Consider the following 21,993-nt stretch of genomic DNA (forward strand, 5'->3'; position numbering starts at 1 on the left):
CTTCACCAAATCTGTATCCTACCCTTTGCCATGTGACTGCAGTTCCTCTTAGCTGAGGTACAGAGTACTTCTCATGGCCTGTGACTGTGGGTTTGGCTACATGGCTTGTTTTGGTGAATAGGTTGTGCTAGTTCTCAGCCTAGGCCTTAAGAAGCCCAATATTCTCTTATGTTTCTGCTACTGTTAGAAAAAGAATATATCCAAGCTAACCTGCCATCTCAGAAGAAAGATGTTTCCTCAACCTGGAGCAGAACTGGCCAACCAGGCCCATCCCAAAAGCGACCCCCTGGACCCCCCCCATTAGTTAAATGCTTATTACTGTCTGCCTCTGAGATGCTGGTATTGTCATGAAGCATTACTGCAGCAAGAGCTGACTGATGTACCAGCCCACACAAAATACCAAAAATAGTTTGAGCAGTGGGGCTCTCCTAAGAAGACACCTACCTTAAAGAGGACCATCATTTGGTCATAATCGCTAACCCATTATCACTCCTCATGTGGCTCTACAGAGCTTCTAAGGGCTGGTGGTGGATTATTCTATTATAACATTTCTCCTAAGGAACGTGAGTCTCAGCTTCCTGCTCTGCAAATTAACATCATCAAAAATAGTGACAGTTCGGTAAACAGCCACTTAGGTAATCAGGGAGGCAAGGAAGAAATAATTTCAAATAACCAAAAGGCTCACATGTGATATCTCAATCTATCTCAATTCAACAAGCACTTACTGACTGTCAACTGTAAGAAACGGTGGAACAATGTGGTGGAAAGGGCACAGGCTTTAGCCATGGGGTTTGAGTCTCGATGCCTGTGGCAGGCCTTGCCATTTTCCCCTAGCAGCCATCCCCCTTTTCCTTTCAGCAAGGAACTCCTCAGATGTCCACATTCCTCTGCCTCTTTTGCAACTAGGATGACCACGAGACCGAGCTTTGACTAAGAGAATGTGAGTATAAGTGGCAGGTAGAACTCCCCGATCATATTTTCATAAGAAAACGGTGTATTCTTCACTTTCCCCTTCCACCTCCCCAAGGACAGGAACCAGATTCAGCCACATGGATGTGGACACCCTGGGGAATGACAAAGCATCTCAGGAGAAGGAAGCTGGGTGACCTCATAAAGCATCGATGCCTCCCACCTGGGGTCACCTGTCCACCTCGGGACAGAGCCATTGATCTGAAGCCCTGTATTCTGGACGCCTTTGTTACTGTGCTGCAGCCTGAATTCTAACCAATTCTGTCACTATGGACAACCTAACTTTTTTGAGTCTCAGTTTCCTCAACTGTAAAAGGGGGATAATACCACCCACCTGAATGGGATTGCTGTGAGGATTAAATTAAATATATAAAATGCATGTTACTGTGTCCAACTAACAAGAATATTTCCAACCAACTCAGCATATATGCCTCCCAAGTACTCCTTCGCTCATCAAAAACCAATATCCTTTGCTTTTACCAGAAGGATTCAACTCAAGCTGAAATCTCAATAATTTTTACAATTGCTCCGAAGTGGACTAGATGAACTTGCTTGTCATTCTCAGGATGTGGGCATTTATATCTTCATGTCAAAAAGATCTCACCTTTAAGTTAAGGTAGAACCTTCCTGACAGAGGCAGTTTGGGGATGGTTCAGTGTGAAGCTGACGGACGTCCCTGGTGGGGGAGTGGCATGACAGGAGAGAGGACAGTGCTTCTCAAACTTGGATGTGGTATGAATCACCACGGGGCTTACTGACATGAAGATTCTGAATCATAGGTGCTGAGTGGGGTCTGAAAGTCCACATTTCTAACAAGTTCCCAAGAAATGCTGCTGCTGTGGTCCACAGGCCACATTTTGAGTAGCTGGGTTCCAGGAAGTTAGCCTGATCGAAGGGCCAAAGATGGAGAAGCAAGAGACAGGGGTCCTGAAGCCAGTTAGGAGGCTATTGTGATAATCCAAGGATGGGCTGACAGGGCCTAAACCACAGCTGTGTTAGAAAGAATGAGGGAAGAGAAAATGGGTAAGAGAAATATAAACCCATAGGTCAAAGAGCAATAAAAATAAACTAAACATATCCCAAACTTTAGATCTTTATTGTCTGCACGAAGCAATTGGACATGAAACCAAAAGGGTATAAGTAAATAATAATAAAGTACCATAGTATATTTTTGAAAATGATATTACCATTTTTATTTTATAAAATGCAAAATTGAAACTCGGGGGGAAAAAGGATGTGATATTCCAATGCAACACAACCAGTAACATCTGAGCCTCAGCCTTCCAGCCTGGTGCCGCTGCCAACATCTGACCGCTTGCTCTCCCGGGAGCACACGCCCACTCTGTGAGCAAGCACTGAGCCCCGGCAGGAGCACCTTGCCTGCAGGGGCCTCACATCTGGAAGGACCTCCTTTCCAGGGAATCAAGGGGTTTGGACAGGCCACTGATTAATGCCGTGCCCTTCTCCAGCAGGGTTTCAAAATGGGTCATCGAAAAGATGATTTGTGTGCAGTTAGAGAAAGGAAGTGATCAGTTATGTCAGATGAATCCCACTTCCTTTTTGGGGGGGTGGGGGTGGGGGTGGGAGGCAGAATTTCCAGATTGATGGAACAACAGCAACCTGGTGAGAGGCAGCAGCTCTAGCAGAATGTACTGTAACGTAGCCTCGGTCACCATGTTCAATATTCTTACCCACCTGCATAAAAACGCTGACGTATTCAACCACATCCATACAACAAATATGGGATCCAGCAGGAACGGGACTGACAACAAATGCTACCCTAAGAGAGCTTATATTCTAAACGAGGCAAAAGACAAGCAAAATGAGTAAGTAAAATATACGGCATGTCGGATGATTATATGTGTTAGATCATTATAGAACCACATGTATGATTATATGATGGAGAAAGAAGGCAGGGGAAAGCACAGGAAGTGTAATTGGTCAATTTTAGAGGGTAGGAAGAGACCTCACTGAAAAGGTGACATGTGAACTTGGGGATCACGTAACTAGATCCACTGATGGGACGCTGAATATGGTAACAAAGGGTGACAAATACAGAGAAAGAGTTAACGTATTAGATTAGACAGTCATAATATCAAACGCGGCCCAATCCGGTTAGAATATTGGGACCAATCCTACGAACCTTTTAGGATGCAATTTATTGAAATACATGTAAGGCCTTTTCCTTGAGAACAGAGGACCGACTATTGGTTACAGAATGGGGAGATGAGATTTGGCTTTCAGAAGATGGATCGGGAGTGCTAGTTAACTATAGTTTAGTCCAAGGTAGTTGTGAGATGTGGTTCACAGAAAACTAATGTGGTCTCAGGCTGTATCGGTGGAGACAGTATCTACAAGGCAGTGATGATCTGCTCGGCTCCTCATCGGCAAACCATGCTGGATGCAATGTGTTTGGATTGGAGCCCAAATTCCCAAAGGAAAACTGACAAACAGACCAATTGGAGGCCCATCAAGGCGGTCAGACGCCCGAAGCAACCCGTGAGCACCAACGCTTCAACGCAAACACGATGGTCAGAGGCCTGGCGAGAAGGTGCAGATGGCTTTGAATATGAGGGTCCCAATCTGGAGGGTCTGTGGTGATAGACGGTAGAGAAGGGACGTGTCAATCACCTTTCTAGCCTAACAGGTTTCAGAAAGAGCGATGCTCGCACGTATCTTTGTAACACAGATAGACTGTTCCCTGTTTCAGACTCAAATCGCTATCCCGTGCTCTGTGCGTTATGCCTTTCGGACAATAAATTATCCCCTTCCAAAGCAAACAGCGCTTCCTAGCAGGTATTCTGGGCTGTTCTGTTTCAGATGTTCTGTCATCCCGTAAATTTGGGGTGTTCTAATCATTGTCCGACTTTGGCTGCTGTCAGGTGCTGTTCTATCTTCTTCAATAGATAATTTTCTGCAGCAAGGGCCTGGCTGCTTAATTAAACTCTAGGGCCCTAGCAAAAAAATTTTTATCACACTGACCCCTGTGTGCAATGTATGAAGTTGGCTTTGGGACCCTCTGAGGATCCATGGAAATATGTAGTCAGGCAAGAATGAGTGCAGACATATGTGACTCAGGGAGCTCAGAGCGCCACCAGGCAAGTGTGTGGTATTGTGAGCTGTTAACTCCACCTCATGCAAATGGCCAGATTGATTTTTCTTGAATGTTTCCTTCCTGTCAGACCAGCTCGACTCTAACTACAACAGAATGAATGTATTTTCTCCTCTCTTTACCTATTATTGCAAGAAAAGTGGTCATCAATGTTTTAAGTATTGTATTTACTATGTACTAGATGCTGGGTCCCAAATCCCACTACCATCTGGAAGTAATGTCCATTTTTTTGTACCATCCACCAATCTATCCATGTACTTGTTTAATCCACAAATGTTCACTGGGCACTTTCCTTTGTGCTGGGCATTGCTCTAGGTGCAGGGGATCTAGCAAGGGGCAAGGTCCTCACTCTCATGCAGCTGACATTCTGGTGGCAGAAGACAGGCAATACAGGGAAACCTTTAGGCCTTGGGCTCTTTTCACTTTAACATTCTACTCTGAGCCCCTCATTCTTGGGTATTCATTCATTCAATCCATCCATCCATCCATCCATCCATCCATCCATCCATCCATCAACGAACACTTATTGAGTACCTACTATGGGCCTGGAGGATTCAATTTGCACTGTGTGAATTTGCACTTTTTAAAAATTTTTTATTTTTAATGTTTATCTTTATTGTTGAGACCATTACAGATGTCCCCCTTTTAACCCCGCTGATCCCCTCCACCCCACATCCATCCCACTCCCAGGCCCTCCTCACACCAATGTCCACGTCCGTGGGCCATGCCCATAAACATACAAGTTCCCTCATTAATCTCTCCCCACCCACACCCCCCTCCCTGCCTTTCTTCTGAGATCCCTCAGTTTGTTCCAAGCTTCTATGTCTCTGTATCTACTTTGTTCATCAGTTTATTTTGTTTATTATATTCCACATATAAGTGAGATCATATGGTACTTGTCTTTCTCTGACTGGCTTATTTCACTTAGCATAATACTCTCTAGTTCCCTTCATGCTGTGCCAAAGGCTAAAAGGTCCTTCCTCTTCACAGCCGCATAGTACTCCATGGGCACTTTTTATTTTATTTTTAAATATGTTTTTATTGATTTCCAAGAGGAAGGGAAAGGGAGAGATTGAAACATTAATGATGAGAGACATAGATTGCTGCCTCCTGCACACCCCCTACTGGGGTTTGAGCCTGCAACCCTGGCATGTGCCCTGACCAGGAATTGAACCGTGACCTACAGGTTCATGGGTTGATGCTCAACCACTGAGCCATACTGGCCAGGCTGAATTTGCACTTTTTAAACATTGCCATCTATTTCTACCTCAATTTATTTTTCAGATGTATGTTCTGAATTCTCGATGGGATTGTGAAGACCAGGGGCATTTTCTTCGATCGCTCACCCTTCTCTGCTATAGGGCCCAGTCGAGTGCTTTGCTGCCTGTGGGCTCCTAAAAAGACTGATGGGCATTTTTCTCACTGTGCTTCACTTTATCCCTGTATATGTGAAGGTTTCTCCCAATTTCCAAGTGAAAACACAGAGGCCTCAGTGCTCTAAATCAGATGCAGAAGGAGAAGTTGGCCTTTGGAGCTCATTGGCCTTCCCTCCCAGAGCCTCTTCTCCTTTTAGGCCCTTCCCTTTGGGCCTGTTTTGCTCTGAGCAAATAAATCGTAAGCTGATGTTCTTTCACTCTAAGGTGCCAGCCGATTTAAACATGCCAGGACTACCCTTCAGGTGTGGTTGTATTTTAATGTAAGATTCTCAAAGGAGGATCATGGATCCAAAGTGGTAGAAAGTCCTACAGGATCGGGATGGGTGGGGAGCCCCATCATCACCATCTGATGATAAAAACAAGACAATACACATCGCTCCGCAAAACCCTTTGAGGTAGGTAGCTTATAAGCAGTGAAGCCAGGATTCCAACCCAGGCCACCTGGTTCTATCGCCCATACTTTTAACCAGCATGATGGCAGCCCCAAATACACCATGCACACATCAACCCACTTCCCTAATAAATCAAGTGAGGCAGGACACATAATAGCAAATAGGGCATCTTCCCCTGCAGTGTAGACCCTGCACATAATAGCAAATAGGGCATCTTCCCCTGCAGTGTAGACCCTGCACATAATAGCAAATAGGGCATCTTCCCCTGCAGTGTAGACCCTGCACATAATAAAAATAGGGCATTTCCCCTGCAGTGTAGACCCTGCACGATTAAAGACAAAGAAAGCTGGATGGGCCTCTATGCAGGCTGCCTTAGCTGTTTATAAACTTCCACATTGGCAGTCTTCCTTCTGCTTTTCCTTTCTAAATGTCCAAATCCCACCAACTCTTTGAACCCCATACACATGTCACCTCTTCCAGAAAGCTTATGGTGATTTCTCCGGCCTACAGTAATCTCTAATTCCATCTTACTTTATCTGTACCTCTTTAATAGCTATGCTTTTCCACCTGATTTTAGTGCTTTCTCCACTGAATTTACTACCATGTATTTGAAGGCAGAGACCATCATCATCATTGCTGCTGCTTCTGGTCTCACCAACCTCCAGTACGGTGCTGTAAACATCATAGAAGCCCAGTTATGAAATGCAAAACTGAGTGAGTGGATAAAGGCACAAACTGGTGACCTTCAGAAGCTCTAACTCATACCCACTTTGAGAACTTATCTGGCATCTCCTCCCCAAAGTTGGGGACTTAGAAGGTGCCATAGAAAAGGGCAGGCTGCCCAGTCCATCACTGCCAAGATTCTCAGCGTGGGCAGGCTCCAAGTTGAGTCTTTGCTTTCAGCTCGCTATAGCATCACATGTTTTTCCTGGCCTGATCCCACTTCCAAGAGGCTCAGAAAGTGGAAAAGGAGCCATAGCACAGAAAGTGCTGGGCATAGGAACTTCAGGCCCCCAGGACGGTGATACCTTCTAAGGAAAAAGCCTGAGTCCTCCTTTTAAAGTATAGGTGTCACCTTCATCTGCACCAACCCGTCCATCCCTTCTCCTCCACAGGTGGCCAGGAAGGCCAGTGTGGAGCAGGGAGCACAAAGATGTCAGGAACCTTGGGCACAGGCTATCCTGGAGGCTCCTTTTATAGCATGCTGGCAGCTCACATGAGTTCTTGCAGTAGAGTCCCAAATTTAGGAAAAAGTGAGCTTTGCTTTTGTAGCCCAGGAAAGCAGACACGAATAGGCAGCCATGTGCTGAGAATAAGCTGGCACCAATTCCTCCACTTTCTCCTAATTCCCGTGCCAGTCAGCTTCCTTTAACACCAGTATTGAATCCTTCCTCTCTCCTATTTCCTTCCCTGTCACTCCCCCCCCCAACTCTTACACTAGTTGGGGGGTGAAGGGCAGAGTACAAAGAGCTAGCAGAGGGCAGATGTGAGCAGAAGAATTTCTTTCTGTGGGTGCAACTGGTGGACCTGGCTTGCTTTCTATTCCTTCTCTCTGCTGCAAGATGTAAAGCCCAAAGACTATGTAATATGTTCAGCTAAAAAACTGGAAGAAGTTGAGATAGATAGTTCAGAAATATGACTTTGCCTCCATCTACGATTTCATATCTTGCTGATTTTTTAACCCTGTCTCAGTCTCTCCTGTAATCAGCAAGACTGTGTGACTGTTAATGAATTCGATGTCCCTGCTGAATGCCTCTAATACTTGTATCTGTGTGCAGGGGTCCTGCTGAGAAGCAAGAGAGAAAGCCCACTGACTCTGAAATGTCCTGCAACAGGTACCCTATTATCTCACTTCGACTGATGCCTGGGCTAATAAAACCCATTGCGAAGCTAAACAAACCTTTCCTCTAGCTGTGCCAAGTGTCTGCGACAGAAATCCTTCATGCCAGGGATTTTCCTCCTTGTCCAAGACTGAGGAGAAGGTTGTTTTCTCAGCTGTTTTGAAGCCCAGGAAGAAAGCCAGGGAGGCAAACAAGCCAGTCAGTCTTGCACCAGATAATTCACAGGCTTTTGATAACCTCAAGTCTTCTGTCCCTTCCCCAGGTTGAGCTGAACTGTCCAAGCCAAGGGACAGAAGGGCCGGAAATGCTCCAGACAGGAAGATCTCTGTGGCTGGAAGGAGGCCACAGGATCAGCGAGGCCTGAAGTGTACCCCGTGATCCTCAAAGGAATTCCCTAGTCATTGTGTTAAGAAGAGCTGGAGGGAAAGGTGGCAGAGGTCCAGCTCCCAGTCCATATCTGGATCTTGTACTGATTAAAATCTGCTTCATCACTTGGAAACTCACTCTCCATAGAACACTGAAGCCTCAGCACGAAGAGCTTTGCAAGATTATGAGGGGAGAATAGAGAATGAGTTTAATGGCATCGAAACTGCCTTCTCAAAATAGGGGAGTAGGATCTGTAGACATAATACCGTGCTGGAAACTACAGGGTGCACAAATGAACTGTATTTGAGCAGGTGTGAATTTATTCCCTTATCTATATGTGGCCTACTTCACAACTTTTCACAAATTGGGGACGAAATTAAGCTGATCTGAATCCCTAATGAAATATAATTCTAGACCCTGGGAAGATTCTCCTAGAAAACTTGGCTCTGAGGCTATAAGATCTTACTCCCCCATAGAGTATCCCTGTGCTCTTTTATAACATCTCTCTGGTGCCTGTTTAAAAACGTGTTTCTGTAATACATCAGATCCCAAAGTATATAACCTAAAAAAGCTAGGTCCTTAAAGAAATCAATAATTTCTTCAGATTGATTGGATAGTGACTTAGTAAATCATGGGACAGTAATAGTTCAGGGTCAGATTGGCATTTTCAGTTTATTCCTCCCCCACCCCCATTTTATTATGAAAAAACTTAAACACACAGCAAAGTTGAAAGAATTTTATAGTGAATACCCATAGACCTATCAAGTAGATTCTAGTATTAACATTTTATTATACTTGCTTTTATCAATTATGAAATCATTTATCACTTATCATATCAACCTATCTTATTATTTTTGTTGTCTCATTTCAAAGTAAATTACAAATGTCAGTGCATTTTCTTCTAAATACTTTAGCATATATATAATTAACTATAAACTGAATATCTGTTCATATATTTTTAAAACCATGTTGAAATTTTTCCTGTGAATTTTACATGTGGTTTGAAAGAGTTAGTGATTTTCCCCAAATTATACTAAAATCAGAGAGAATTTAGTGACTACACATATATGACAGTATGCAAATTTATATATTCAAAGAATATGGGTCATTAATTATTTCTACATGAAATATCAGCTTTATTGGGCTATAATTTACATGTAATAAAATTATTTTTTAATGTAGGCATTTAAGCCATAAATTTCCCTCGTAAGTACAGCTTTAGCTGCATCGCATACATTTTGGTATGTTGTAGTTTTGTAGTTTCTCATTTCCACTCTGATTTATTCTTTGACCCATTGCTTATTTAGGAGTGAGTGTTTAATTTGCAAAAATTTGAGAATTCCCCAAATTTCCTTCTGTTATTAATTATTAATTTTATTCCATTGTGATCAGAGAAGTTTGCTTGGATTCATTAAATTTATTGAGGCTCATTTTGTGGCCTAATATACAGGTTGGGGCAAAAGTAGGTTTACAGTTGTGAGTATGGAAGATAACAATAATTAATAGAATAAACTGTTTCGCATACTCACAACTGTAAACCTACTTTTGCGAAACTCTGTGTGGTCTATCCAGGAGAATGTTAGGTGCACTTATGTTTATAATTGTTATGTCTTCCTGATGAATTCACTCTTTTATCATTATAAAAATGTCCGTTTTGTTTTGTTTCCAGTAATAATTTTTGTCTGAAAGTCTCTTCTGCCTGATATTACTAATAGCCATTCAAGCTCTCTTTTGATATTGTTTGCATGTTAAATATTTTTCCATCCTTATACTTTCAACTGACAGTCTTTGTTTCAGCAATCTGAATATAGGATCCTCCACTATCCAAAAGTAGAGCATTCCCATGTAAACTTTCATAAGATGAAATAGTGTAAAGCAAAGAAGCAATTACCATTAATTTATATGAAAAAAAAATCTGAACATTCCCAGACCCAAAATTCCATGCACACATGATGTCTTTCATTCATCATGATCGAAAAACTTAATTATATCCAGTTTCATGCTAAGTATAAAACTTATATGAGCTCTCCTAGGCTTTTCTGATACCTTAGGATGCACCTTGCCCTATAGAAATCAAGATAAAGGTCAGATGCTCACAGACACAGTTCAGTAATATGGCATCTTGATGCTGAAATGCTGAGTGTAGTTCCCAGGGAAGGAGGTTGGTGGTGCCACTCTCAATGCTTCTATAATGGCTGGCTGCAGAACAAATGCTGACTGCTATTGTCACTTTCAGCCTCTTGTTAGCCCTACCTGGTAATGGGGCCTTAGGCAGCCATGATAGTAAGCAATTGCCACTGATTATTTTTGGCAAATGCTGCGTGGGTAGGACTGTTCACATAGACCAAGCTCCGAGTCAGGTGAAATAAAGAGAAGGCCTGAAAATGGACAGTTCCTTTTGGTGAGCTGTCAGGTCACACAGTGGCTGTTCTCTTGGATGGGGCTTTTGGGAACCTCCAAACCTGTTTTGTCCCCTGTTCTGCTATGCTGCTGCCTTATAAAGCTATGATAGTTGCAACACCGTTGGCTTTCCTGGTTACTGAAGAGCTGGAGAGGGAGGATGGGATTATGGAACATTAAAACGCAACAAATCTCGTTTTTACTGAGATTTGCCTACTTTTCTGGAATAAACACTGCTCAGATTGTTGTAAACCTTTTGTTAATCCTGAAAATGTTGATTTTGACAGTTTTTGTCAATGTTCTAGTTGCTCTTATGGAGGTGCAGATTTTGGGAGTGTCATACTCCACCATTCTGTATGTTGAGTATCCCAAGACAAATTTTCAGTCTGATTCAATATCTATCTTTGTTATCCATCCCCATTCAACCCTGTCACCTTTGTTTTCTATTTTAAACATTTTCAAACTTCTAAGAGATTGATTGTTTTTATGTTTTTAATCAACTTAATGTTTATACATAATTTAAAATAGTAAATAATATCACTTATTCAATCATTCCCTGTCATTGGGCATTTAGATGGAAGGCATCCTATTTTTGTCTGTGAATGTAAGTATTTTTTTACACTTCTGAGGCTGTCTCAAGCCATAGTTATAAAAGTGGAATTTCTAAATCAATGTATATAAACGTTTTTAACTTTTTTGATACCTAATATCAAACTGTCAATTTTCTCACCCCATTGGCAGCATATTTGAGGGCTATTCTCAGTCACTATTACAATGTTTTTGATCGTTACCAATTTATAGCTGGAATATAGTATCCTATCATTTTATTTTCAATGCTTTTAATTATTAGTGAGTTTAAAAAGTCATGTTTATTAGTAATTATTTGTTCTAATTTTTGTAGTGTCCTTTTTACATTGGGTTATTAATATTTGATTATTAACTGGTCAGTATACATAATTTTAATTCAAATACTATACTCATGTCAGTTAAGCATCTAAACAGATTTTATACTAACAAATATGAAAAGAATAATGAGGGAGTTATAAGAAGAAGATATATTAAGTATAATAATTTTTGTAAAATCACTTTTGATCTACTTTAAAATTTTGCTATTTTGTATTTTGAAATGCTTAAAGAAATGATCTAACTATATAAGAATTAAAACCCTCTGAATATTAAAAATGGCAACAATATGTTACCAACATGACAAATATACTTGGTAAGAAAGGCATAGAAACCACACTAGAACTAGGCAAAGGATGGAAACACACATAGGAAAATATAAATGTAAACAAAGACTAAGAAATGCCTGACACGTCTAGTGATAAAAGGAAATAAATACGTATTGAAATATTAACATACCATCTCTTATTACATTTTGTAGAACTGGCACCCTTACTTGGCTGGTGAAGTGTAAATGACTACACCCTTGTGCAACCCCATTGGCATATGCAGAAAAAGCAAGATTAATTCACCCGAAGTGATCCAGAAAATAGATCTCAAATACGTAACTCCAAACAATGGAAAAGATACATGCCCACACAGAAAATTCACTCCATCATCATTACGATGGTGGAGTATTATAAGAAATCCAACAGTTAAACAAACAAACAAAAGAAACAAATTATGGTAGAGCCACAGGATGAAACAGCACAAACCATTGAAATACAAGGTCCTGACCCTGGTGAAAGCTGTTCCTCCTTACCGAATGCTGATAAAATGGTAGGCACTTTGCCTACTTGATGTTCTTTAATCCTTACAACAAACTTTTCCTATTGTGGAAAATACACATAACATAAAACTTACCATTTAACCACCTTTAAGTGGACGAACCCGTGGCACTAAGCGCATTCACACTGTTGTGCTAACATCACCGCCATCTGTCTCCAGAACTGTGTCCGTTAAACACTAGCGTCCCATTTCCCTCCTCCCCCAGCCCCAGGCAGCCACCATTCTACTTCTATTTGTTTCCTCTCTATTGAATTCACTGGGGTGACACTGGTTAACAAAATTATACAGGTTTCAGGTGCATAGTTTCACAGCACATCGTCCGTCCATTGTACTGTGTGTTCCCCACCCCAAGTCGAGTCTCCTTCCTTCACCATTTACCCCCCTATGCCCTCCTCCACCCGCACCCACCTACCACTTGTTAATACTACCGCTGGGCGCTGCTAAAGGAAGAAGTAAAAACTGACTGCATCGCTATTAAATCCATGGCCATCACCACTACATTTAAACTTTTTTTAAAAATAAAAAGTTAATATAAGTACCATTGCTTTTAACTTTCAAATAAGTACATATGAATCAGTATGTGGTTTCACTGTCATCTGAATTTGGAAATTTCAATCTAGCTCCAACTAATGCCACCCAATACTGTCACAGGCCATTTCAAGTGGCAGAGATGCATTCCCTTTCCCTATCCTAAATCGGGAACATAAAAAAAGGCCAGAAAAACAAGATGCACAGGAGCTCTGTCCAGATGTAATACTAGGCTCTGTGACCATCCAGCAGGCAGGCGTGACTTCCCGGCATGGTCCACAGGCCCCAGGGAGCCGAGCTGGAGCTCCTGGTCCAGGCCCTTGAGGAAACGCAGCCAAGGCGAGGCAGCTCCGGCCTGCGAGGGTCACGGAAGGAAGGCTGCGGCTGTGCAGTTATTATGGTAAAAAGATGCCAGGAACCCAGAGGGTGTGTCTTGAATTCTGAAGCACACATCCCTGTTACATCATGCTTGGGCCACAGGGGACTTTCTTTAGTCTCATGGGAATCGATTCGAGGAAGGCAACATGTTTCTATGTAAAGAGGCTGAACAAACTCTGGGCTGGCGAGATCCAAAAACAGCTGGTCAAGGGGGACTGGTGTGTGTCATGGCCCACATCCCTGGCCCCGCTCTGATGGGTGGAGAAACTATTTTAGTGGGAAAGCAACACTCTTTCTTCAGAGCACGATCAAATTAATTCCCTCTGTTACCACAGCATTCTTATTATTTCCCTAAAGCCCTTCTCCAGTGGAAAAAAAGGGCAAAGGACAAGAAGGAAACACAGACAGGATTTCAGATGAGTTTAAGGGCGTAACCGAGAGACAACAGAGGACCCTTCCCGTCCTTTCCTCTAGGGCTTAAACTAAATCTAGTTTGAACTAGTCTTTGCAACAAGCTCAGGACAACGGAGGAGAGTGGCAACTTGATACAATAGGCCTCTTGGGTGTTGTCCGGACATAACCAGGGACTTGTCAGTTTAGGCTTTTGTTTTTTTAATATTTTCAATGTGACTGTGTCTAAATCTTACACTGTATATAAACAGAGTGACTCATTTATCAAGTATTGTTTGGGAATTAAGGTACCTTTATCCCACAGAAATAGGCTCATAGACTAACATCATTCCCCCAAAATGGAGATCTGCCGAGGACTTTAGAGAGAAATTTGTAAGAAGAGCTTGATAACAACCAGATTAGATTTATAAGGAGCTAAAAAACTACCCTCTCTCTTTGGGAACCCACCAGATTTCCATCTGGGGCCTATTTCAAACATCAGGTCTCTTGGCGGACTTGGGATAATCACAATGATAAGAGCTAACATTTATTACTTGAGCTCTTGCTATGTGCTAGGCACTGTTCTAAGACATGCAATCCTCATACCAAGCTTAGGAGGTAAATGTTATTATCTCCATTTAATCCATGAGGTGACTTAGGTACAGGTCAAGCAAGTCTGCTGATTAACACAGGGGCGTGTGTGGTGGTCCATGCCTAGAACTGTTATTTATAGAAACCAGAGACAAGTAAGTCCACCAGGGCTGCCACTTCTGGGATCTGATTTGAGGGGTATCAGAAGGTGCCCAGTCAACATCTTCCTCCTCTTGCCGAATTGTTGGAGTCTGAAATTCTCATTAGACTCACAGATTTGGGCTAAGTCTGTGTCACCAGGCAGTCTCCATGGTTAACACACACGTACCACCAGGCAGAGCATGTTCTCCTGGACGAGTCAGTAGGTAATCTTGCCTGAAACGCAGGACCCTGAAGCTGAGAACACAGGCCAACAGTGACTGTCAAGGGGGCCAGAAAACTTTCCAATAAAAGATGTTCCCAGGGCTGGGACGCCTGGACAGGGGCCTTTGTGGGGGATCCAGCACAGCCTGGCACTGAGCCCCCAAAGGAGGGAGATGGGGGGAGGGTTAATGTCCTCTTGCTCTGTCTCCACGCTAAGGATTAGCCCTGTTCAGAACTCTTAGGGGCCCTTTCAAGTATCATGATCCCACAAGCATTTTTTAGCCTCAAGTTGACTTGACTACACTACAGGACTAGTTGGCTTTCTCTCTCTTTCCCCCGCCCCACGCTATGAACATAGCTTTATGTTTTCATGATTATATAAATAACACATGCCCACTCTAAGCAATCCAAGCAATACAAGAGTTATGAGGAATGAAGCAAACCAGCACCTTCTCAGTGACTCTGAGTGAGGGAAACCCTCTAGGTCAGGGACTGCAGAGCAGAGGATAGCTGCCCGAGCTCCCTTTTCTCCCCCGGGGCCCTTTGGAGCTGGGATGCGAGGCAAGTCCAGAAGATCTGGCTTTAAAAAGTCCTGAATTCTTCCTGGTCCCACGCCCTTCCCACGTCAGCTTCAATCGGTTTCCCGCTGCTCCTATTCTCCCACCCAGCCACCTTGGCTCGGCCCAATTAGGAGGCACAACAACGTGGAAAGCCGCTTCTTTGTTCCCGGGGTACCATCTTAAACAGCAGGGCTCCATTTCCCCTCCTTCCCAAGGAGTTAATCACATTCTAGAAGTAAACTAGAGCTCCGCCTAATTGCTATGGGACAGAAGCTTTTATCACAAACACAAGAGCCCACACATTGAAGTGTTTTCTTCAGCGCTCAGGCAGAGTCCTTCGAAAGGCAACGAGGAAGGAATTAGAGGTCATGCGGGTTCCTGGACACAGGCAGGCAGGTCCATCCCCAGGGGAGCCAGCCAGAGCTCTGTAAGGGATGCGATACCGAAGAGGGAGAAAGGCAAGAAAAAAGAGAATGGAAGCCAAAAGCAAAGACAGGAGCCAGGTTCAGCAACACAAGAGCCAGGAGACCTCTTCCCATAGCTGCGGAATCTCGGACAATCAGAAGACACATGATGAGGGAGGGTGATCGGGGGACAGCTTGGGGGATGGCCCTAAGGCCCCTCATTGTTCTGAGCTTGGATATATTTATTGGGAGACTTGGAGAAGTTTCCTGAGCCATCTTTTAAAATTAGGATCAAGAGAGTGGGCCCTATTAAAAGACACTGATAAATAACAACTATATTTAAAGATCCATTCAGTCCAGACCAGTCCAGACCAAGTTTCGTGGAGTATCTGTACGCCTGCTATGCTCTTTGGCGTTTCCTAGGCGGAAGGGGTTAGACTAGGCTAACCTCTACCCAGGAAGCAGAGCACTCCTACATATCAATAGGCTCGGCCAGCTGTTTCTCAAGGGAAGCTGTTGATCACTACTTTTCTAGCTTGGGTCAAGGTGTTTGTTATTTTTTAAAATATAACTTAAAAGAGGAATGCTTAAAGTCTTTCAGATATGAGTTCTCGGAACACAATATTTCTTTCATTTTAATGTCATTACCCTGTTGACTACATTTCTGTATATCCATACCATGAAATACTATGCTGCTATGAAAAGAGATCAGTAACTATGTTTACATGGAAGGATCATCTATGATGTAAGGGTTATTTAAAAAACAGGTTACAGACTATTATATGTGTAAGTACACACACATTTTCATATATGTGCGGACAATGTCTAGAAGATTATATACCTCTGAGGGATTTTTCTTCCTACTCTGTGTAATTATTCTATATTGCTTGATTTTTTCTTTTTCTTCTCACAACAAGCATGAATTACTTTCATGTTTTCCATTTCAGAGAAAACAAAACATCCTCTCCATCACACAGGTAGGGAAAGTGAAGGGAGAGAGAGAGTGGGTGCTCTGCCACACACTAGGCATCACTCCAGCCAGGATACGCACTCCGTAGTTGCCAGAAATTTCCTGTCGAGCAGGCACAGACTCCAGCTAAATGCCACTGAAAGCAGATCATGCCAGAATGAAAATGCAGAACCTAAAAAGGGCAGACAGACTCTCCAATTATATAAAACCGTATTTACAGTAAGTGTAAGCAATGGTTACTTAGGAAGGAATGACTTATTTCATGTTATACAAATTGAACAAATATTTACTGAATACCTCCTATGTCCCAGGTACTGAGCTAGATATTAGGGAAAACAAGGATGAATATGGTGAGGTCCCCTGCCCATAAGAAGCTGAATGGTCAGCTTTGAAGTAACCCAGAAGGCCTTGGGAATCCAGAAGATGACACGCACTGAAAAACACACTTGCTTCCCAGCTCTTTGCCTAAGGCTGGACAGCAATCCAGGCTATTATGGCTTAAATGCCTTTACTTCCAGCCTTCCCAGATTCCTGTGATCAATTTATAAAAGAGCTATCCCTATAGAGTGTATTGCTCATATATCTATATAATTTTAAAATGAGTTTTCTCCATCAGACAAGCAAGACTCCTGCATATAAACCAAAAGTCCTTGCCCCTGGACTACCACATTAAGTTCCTGAAAACCATTCTTGGCTCCCTAGTACCCATTTTTCAAACTTTAGCAGGTCCTTCAATGGGCCAGTGTGTTACTCCAGTCTCCCCTCTCCCCTCTCCCACTCCTGATGGCTCTCAACCCTGACTCTGCTGATTAACTACATCAGGCTCGCCTTTACTTGGGCTGGTCTCTTTTCCCTGCATGAACTTCAGAGCCCAGCTGGGAAGCCAGCTCTGCTGGGAAGCTACCCTTCTCTCTGCCTCGGGCAGGATCAGTGGTTCCCCCTCTCCTCCACTTTAGGAGACCGATTACAGAACAACTGCCAGGCTCTCACTCAGCCCATTCGGAGTTGCTCAAGTACTGAAATACTGCCATGCCATTTGGCAAAGAGCTGCTGTTCCTAAGGCCCTCGAAGGCCCCATTGCTTCACCAGCCCCAGGACCCTCCTACATGATCCAGTAACTAAGGGGTTACTCCCTGCACAGTGGAGGTGATGTTCCAGGACGCCCCTCCCGAAGGCCTGGCATCTGTCCTGCCCTTCATATGCAGGACCGGTTGTTAAATATTTTACTGTCCTCCTATCCATCACACTACATTATGGTCAGTGGTTCCGAGGCTTGCCGATCCAGCTAGATTTTGAAAACGATGTTTTATTTGTCTTTGCTTTTTCCAGAGCTTAGTCTATCACCCAGTAAATGTTCAGTAAAGGCCAGGTTGCTAAATGGCCACAGGTCCAAAATTATTACTAATTTCATCTCAGTTACTTAGCTGATGCCACTTTTTAACTGGAAAGACTATTTTACAGGCCATCATTAATGATTAAGTGAGACTCAACCAGAAAATGTTGTATTTTTGTCGTGGAAGAAATGACATCAAGACTTTCATGAAGCTTAATATGTGGGAAAGAAGTCGCGGCTAAGTAAAACCCCAAATGGTTTTTTAATTGCCTTTAAGTCATTAGTTTTAACTTACTCTTCATCTAAACCTTTTCGAAGAGCCTTATAACCCAGAAAAGTTGTTTAATGGCAGTTTCATGCACTTGTCTCTCTACAGTAGTGGAGGTGAGTAACGAAAAGGTGAAAAGAAAGCCAAGGAGAGATAAAGCAAATGCAAAAGAAGGGAAGCAAAGGAATGGAATCATCTAGAAACAATGGAGGTGGACAGAAGAACCAGAACCAGTCGCGACCTAGTGGGCGGATATAAACGCCACTTCAACAGTAAAAATTCTCATTATTAGAATTTTCTGTCCTTACATTTGTAATTGTGAGCATGGAATGTGATTATTTATTCAGCGCTCTTTTTGTTGCAAGTCACAGACATGCAACTGAGACTAAACAAACAAACAAAAAGTATTGGCACACGTAACTGGGCTGTTGAGGGGTGACGGACGCCTCAGGCTTGGCGGGGTCCAGGGCCTCAAATCCTGACCTCAGAACTTGGAGTAATCTCTCCCACTCTCTCAGTTCTCTTTTCCTCTAGGGTGACTTCACTCGTTCTCCAGTGGGTTCCCTCTGCATGTCGGCAACGATGACCACCAGGAGCTCCAGGAATACATTCCACTAATTTAGCAACCCCGATCGTTCCAGCAAAGCCCTGGTTTCCCCTGATCAGCTGAGCTTGAGTTGAGTGACTACTGTAAACCAGTCTCTATAGAAAGGGTATTGGTCAGACCAATAGCTAGTGGGTACGATCGGCCCTATGTAGGTAACACGGGCTGAAAGCTGAAGAAGGGTGTCCCTGATAAGAGAATCAGGGTGTAGGTATAACAGAAGGGGGAAGAGATCAAGGGCGAGCAACGGTACCACATGTCTACCATACCGGTTATGAAGCAGGACAATCTAGCGGCTGAAAGTCACTTTAGAGTTAGACGCAAGTTTGGCTCCTTTTCCACCATTTACTGGTTGTTTTAGATTCAGAATATTTTTTGACCCCTCTGAGCATACTCCCCCATCTGTAAAGTCAAGGTAATGATACCCTCTTCATAGTGTTATTGTAAGAACCCACCTCACAAGAGTTTACAAAGACAATGTTCGTACAGCCCTTATCATGTGCCATCACAGAAAGGCAGCTGCTGTTATTAGAATCTTGAGGAAGCTACGGGAAAGCACAAGGCTACACCACAGAGGCTCCTTCCCAGAGAGGTGAGTAGGAAAGAAGGCGACGCCGTAACCTTGGTGCAAACCACGGTGTACAGCCTCACTTTTCAGCCCCTCTGGAGTCCACTGGCTTGATCTTGGCACTTGAACAGAATCCAATTCCTTCAAGTCTTCTCAGCCCAACACCACATTTGCTTTCCCTCTACTGTACAAGTTCAGTAGGACAAACAGTCCCATTCGTTTGCCAGATTGGTCGCCCTCTATATACCTGTTCATGACTTTGAAAAAGTCCTAATTCTAGGTTTCCCAATATAAGAATAATATAACTTGAAAATGGCTAATACCTCATTATAATTCAAGGTGAGTCAGCAATTAAGAATGCTGAGTATACGAATTCTAATAATTTTATTATCTGTGGCCCAGGGATATAGTTTGAGGAGGTAGGCGTTCAGGAAAGTCAGTTGGTTTTAAGTTATATCTGCAGAGTTGTACTTAAACTTAATAGATCATAATTAAAAACAACAACTATGAACAGTTACCTAATCTCCTTGTGCCTTAGTTCCCTCATCTGTAAAGTGGAGACCATGGAACCTACCTGCAAAGATGTGATCATTAAATGGGTAATTACAGGTACAATGGTAAATGGCTGAGCACTTGGTGAGTGTTAGCTGTGATTGTTATTGTTAAACCGACTGTGCTGGAAACCAGTAAATTAGTGATATTACTGGTCCTTTGACAAATAAGAGATCTTTTTATGAGATCTGGCCATGCTTACAGATTTAGGGTCATGTGCAGCTGGGAAGAGAATTCAGCAGTCTCTTCCTCTAGCTTGTCCCTTTGTTGTGAGCCTTGCGGGACAGCCCTTTAGCCTGCAAGCAGAGTGTGAACGTGGGAAGACATCCTGTAGTTCTAGCTGGCTGTTGGCTTTGGGCTCCATAATGAGGGTCTCTGCTTACCTCTGGACCTCATAAACAGAGACTTGAGAGGAAAAATTTGCCAAAGTTCAATTGCATATCAAAGAAAGCCACAGAGCCAGAGCACTCCCCGAGGACCCACATAGCCGCTTTGTCTACTGCCAAGCCATGGCCCTAATGCATGGATAGGCCTGTGAGCCAAGAGCCAAAGCCACAAAGTTCCACCAGTTCATTTAGCCTTGGCATTTCAACGTACTGCGGGATCTGCTATTTGGGTTGTTGTTTCATTGTTAAGGGGTAAAAACAGAAACATCCCCGTCATCGGAAAACTGGTTTACTAAAATCACTACCGCTACCCCAACCCCACCCCGACCGTGAGAATAGCTCCACTGTCTGTGTGATGAAACGGGGCAAGTGCCAGCTTTTCCCCGCTGGTGAACCTTAATCCATCTGTGGCCATTTTTTCCCACTGGCTGACTTGGATGGGCCTCTTTCTGCATCTCAGGGTAGGTGCTGAATCTGGGCATGGGGTCCACCTCTACCTCAATCCCTGCTCCTTTAGAATGCAGCCCTCTTGATGGTTTAATTTCTATTCCAATAGCTTTTCAAATCTTCCCTAACATCTTCCCCCTAAAATGTATAAACAAAAGGACTCAACTCCTTCCAACCCTGGGATTTGCTTGTTTCTTCAAATGTTCCCCCCGAAATCAAGCGACTACAACTTTTATGCCAGGACAATGTGATGCTTTGAATTCTAAAAACATCCCCAAATGGAAAGCTACATAAAGGGCATACATAAGAAAATTCTGAAGTTACAAATAGTAGCTTGTCATCTGAGGAGAAGTTTATTTCATTTAAGTCAACTTGTTGGGCACCTGCTCTCTGCACTGTGCTGGGACGTTCAGGAATGGGCCAGTCCTGCTTTCTAATGAGCTGAACAGCTCATGTAGCAGGGACAAGGGAGCAGGTAACTGCACTTAAAACCACATGCATTGGGAACCCAGAAAGCCACCTCTGCATGGCGGTAGAAAAAAATTTAAAGAAATGGTATCATCAAGGCCAGGCCATGAAGGAAAAGTGGGATACTTCAAGGGAAGGGCATTCCAGGTAAGTAATTCAGTAGACGCAAAGGAAATAAGGTTGGAAAGTTCTGGGCACCAGCACACACTGGAAACATCTAAATTATGAGTCAATACTAAATTAGGAGTAAAGAAAAGGCACCGAGCACTAATAATATTCTTATCTGTGAATGCTCAAAATTCCTCTCTCACCAGAAGAGCTCTTATTATTTGAAGCACACAGCTGTTTTTTTGTTTTCTGGGGGGCTTTTGAATAAATTTGTGTTTTTAGACGGGAAAATGCAGTCCTTGAGAAGTGACTTGTGCAAGGCTGGGCAAAGGTCAGTGCCTTGAACTCTGCAAGTGGCCAGGCTAGAGGCAGACCTCAGAATTCCTGTTTCCTACATCACTATCAGGCCACCCTGTCATCTAGTAAAACCAACCCCATGTCTTGGTTTGAACATTTGAAAATGGAAAGAAATGTGACAGGTCAAAATCTCAGATTCCCTTGGCTTTTGATTACTTACAAATCCACATAAGGCTCACATATCGCTCTCCTCTCATTTGTCAGCATCTGAATTTGTTTGGTTGTCGTGTGAGTGATGAAAACTTAAAAGCTATGCTGATACATACAGCATGTGGGAACCACTCCCAGGTTCTCTCTGCCCTGGCAAGGCCAGGGGTGCATGTACACAAGCAGACCTCTCCGGCCACTTGTGCATACACTCAGCATCACTAGACACTCGTTTAAGAAACACAGAGTACTGTGGGCTGACTTGATGAGAAGCCACAGGCTTAGTTCTCAGATACTGGCCAAGAAGAGATGGGATCCAACCCA

The 21,993-nt window shown here is 43.2% G+C and overlaps 1 protein-coding gene across 5 annotated transcripts in view; it reads right to left on the bottom strand.

Annotated features, from left to right (window-relative positions):
- RAD51B (RAD51 paralog B) overlaps window positions 1–21,993 on the bottom strand; it is a 549,911-nt gene that overhangs the window by 102,641 nt on the left and 425,277 nt on the right. The gene's annotated exons all lie outside the window — the stretch shown is intronic.

Source organism: Miniopterus natalensis, chromosome 1 (genome assembly GCF_054644295.1).
Source record: "Miniopterus natalensis isolate mMinNat1 chromosome 1, mMinNat1.hap1, whole genome shotgun sequence".
In the NCBI taxonomy this organism is placed as follows: Eukaryota; Metazoa; Chordata; class Mammalia; order Chiroptera; family Miniopteridae; genus Miniopterus; species Miniopterus natalensis.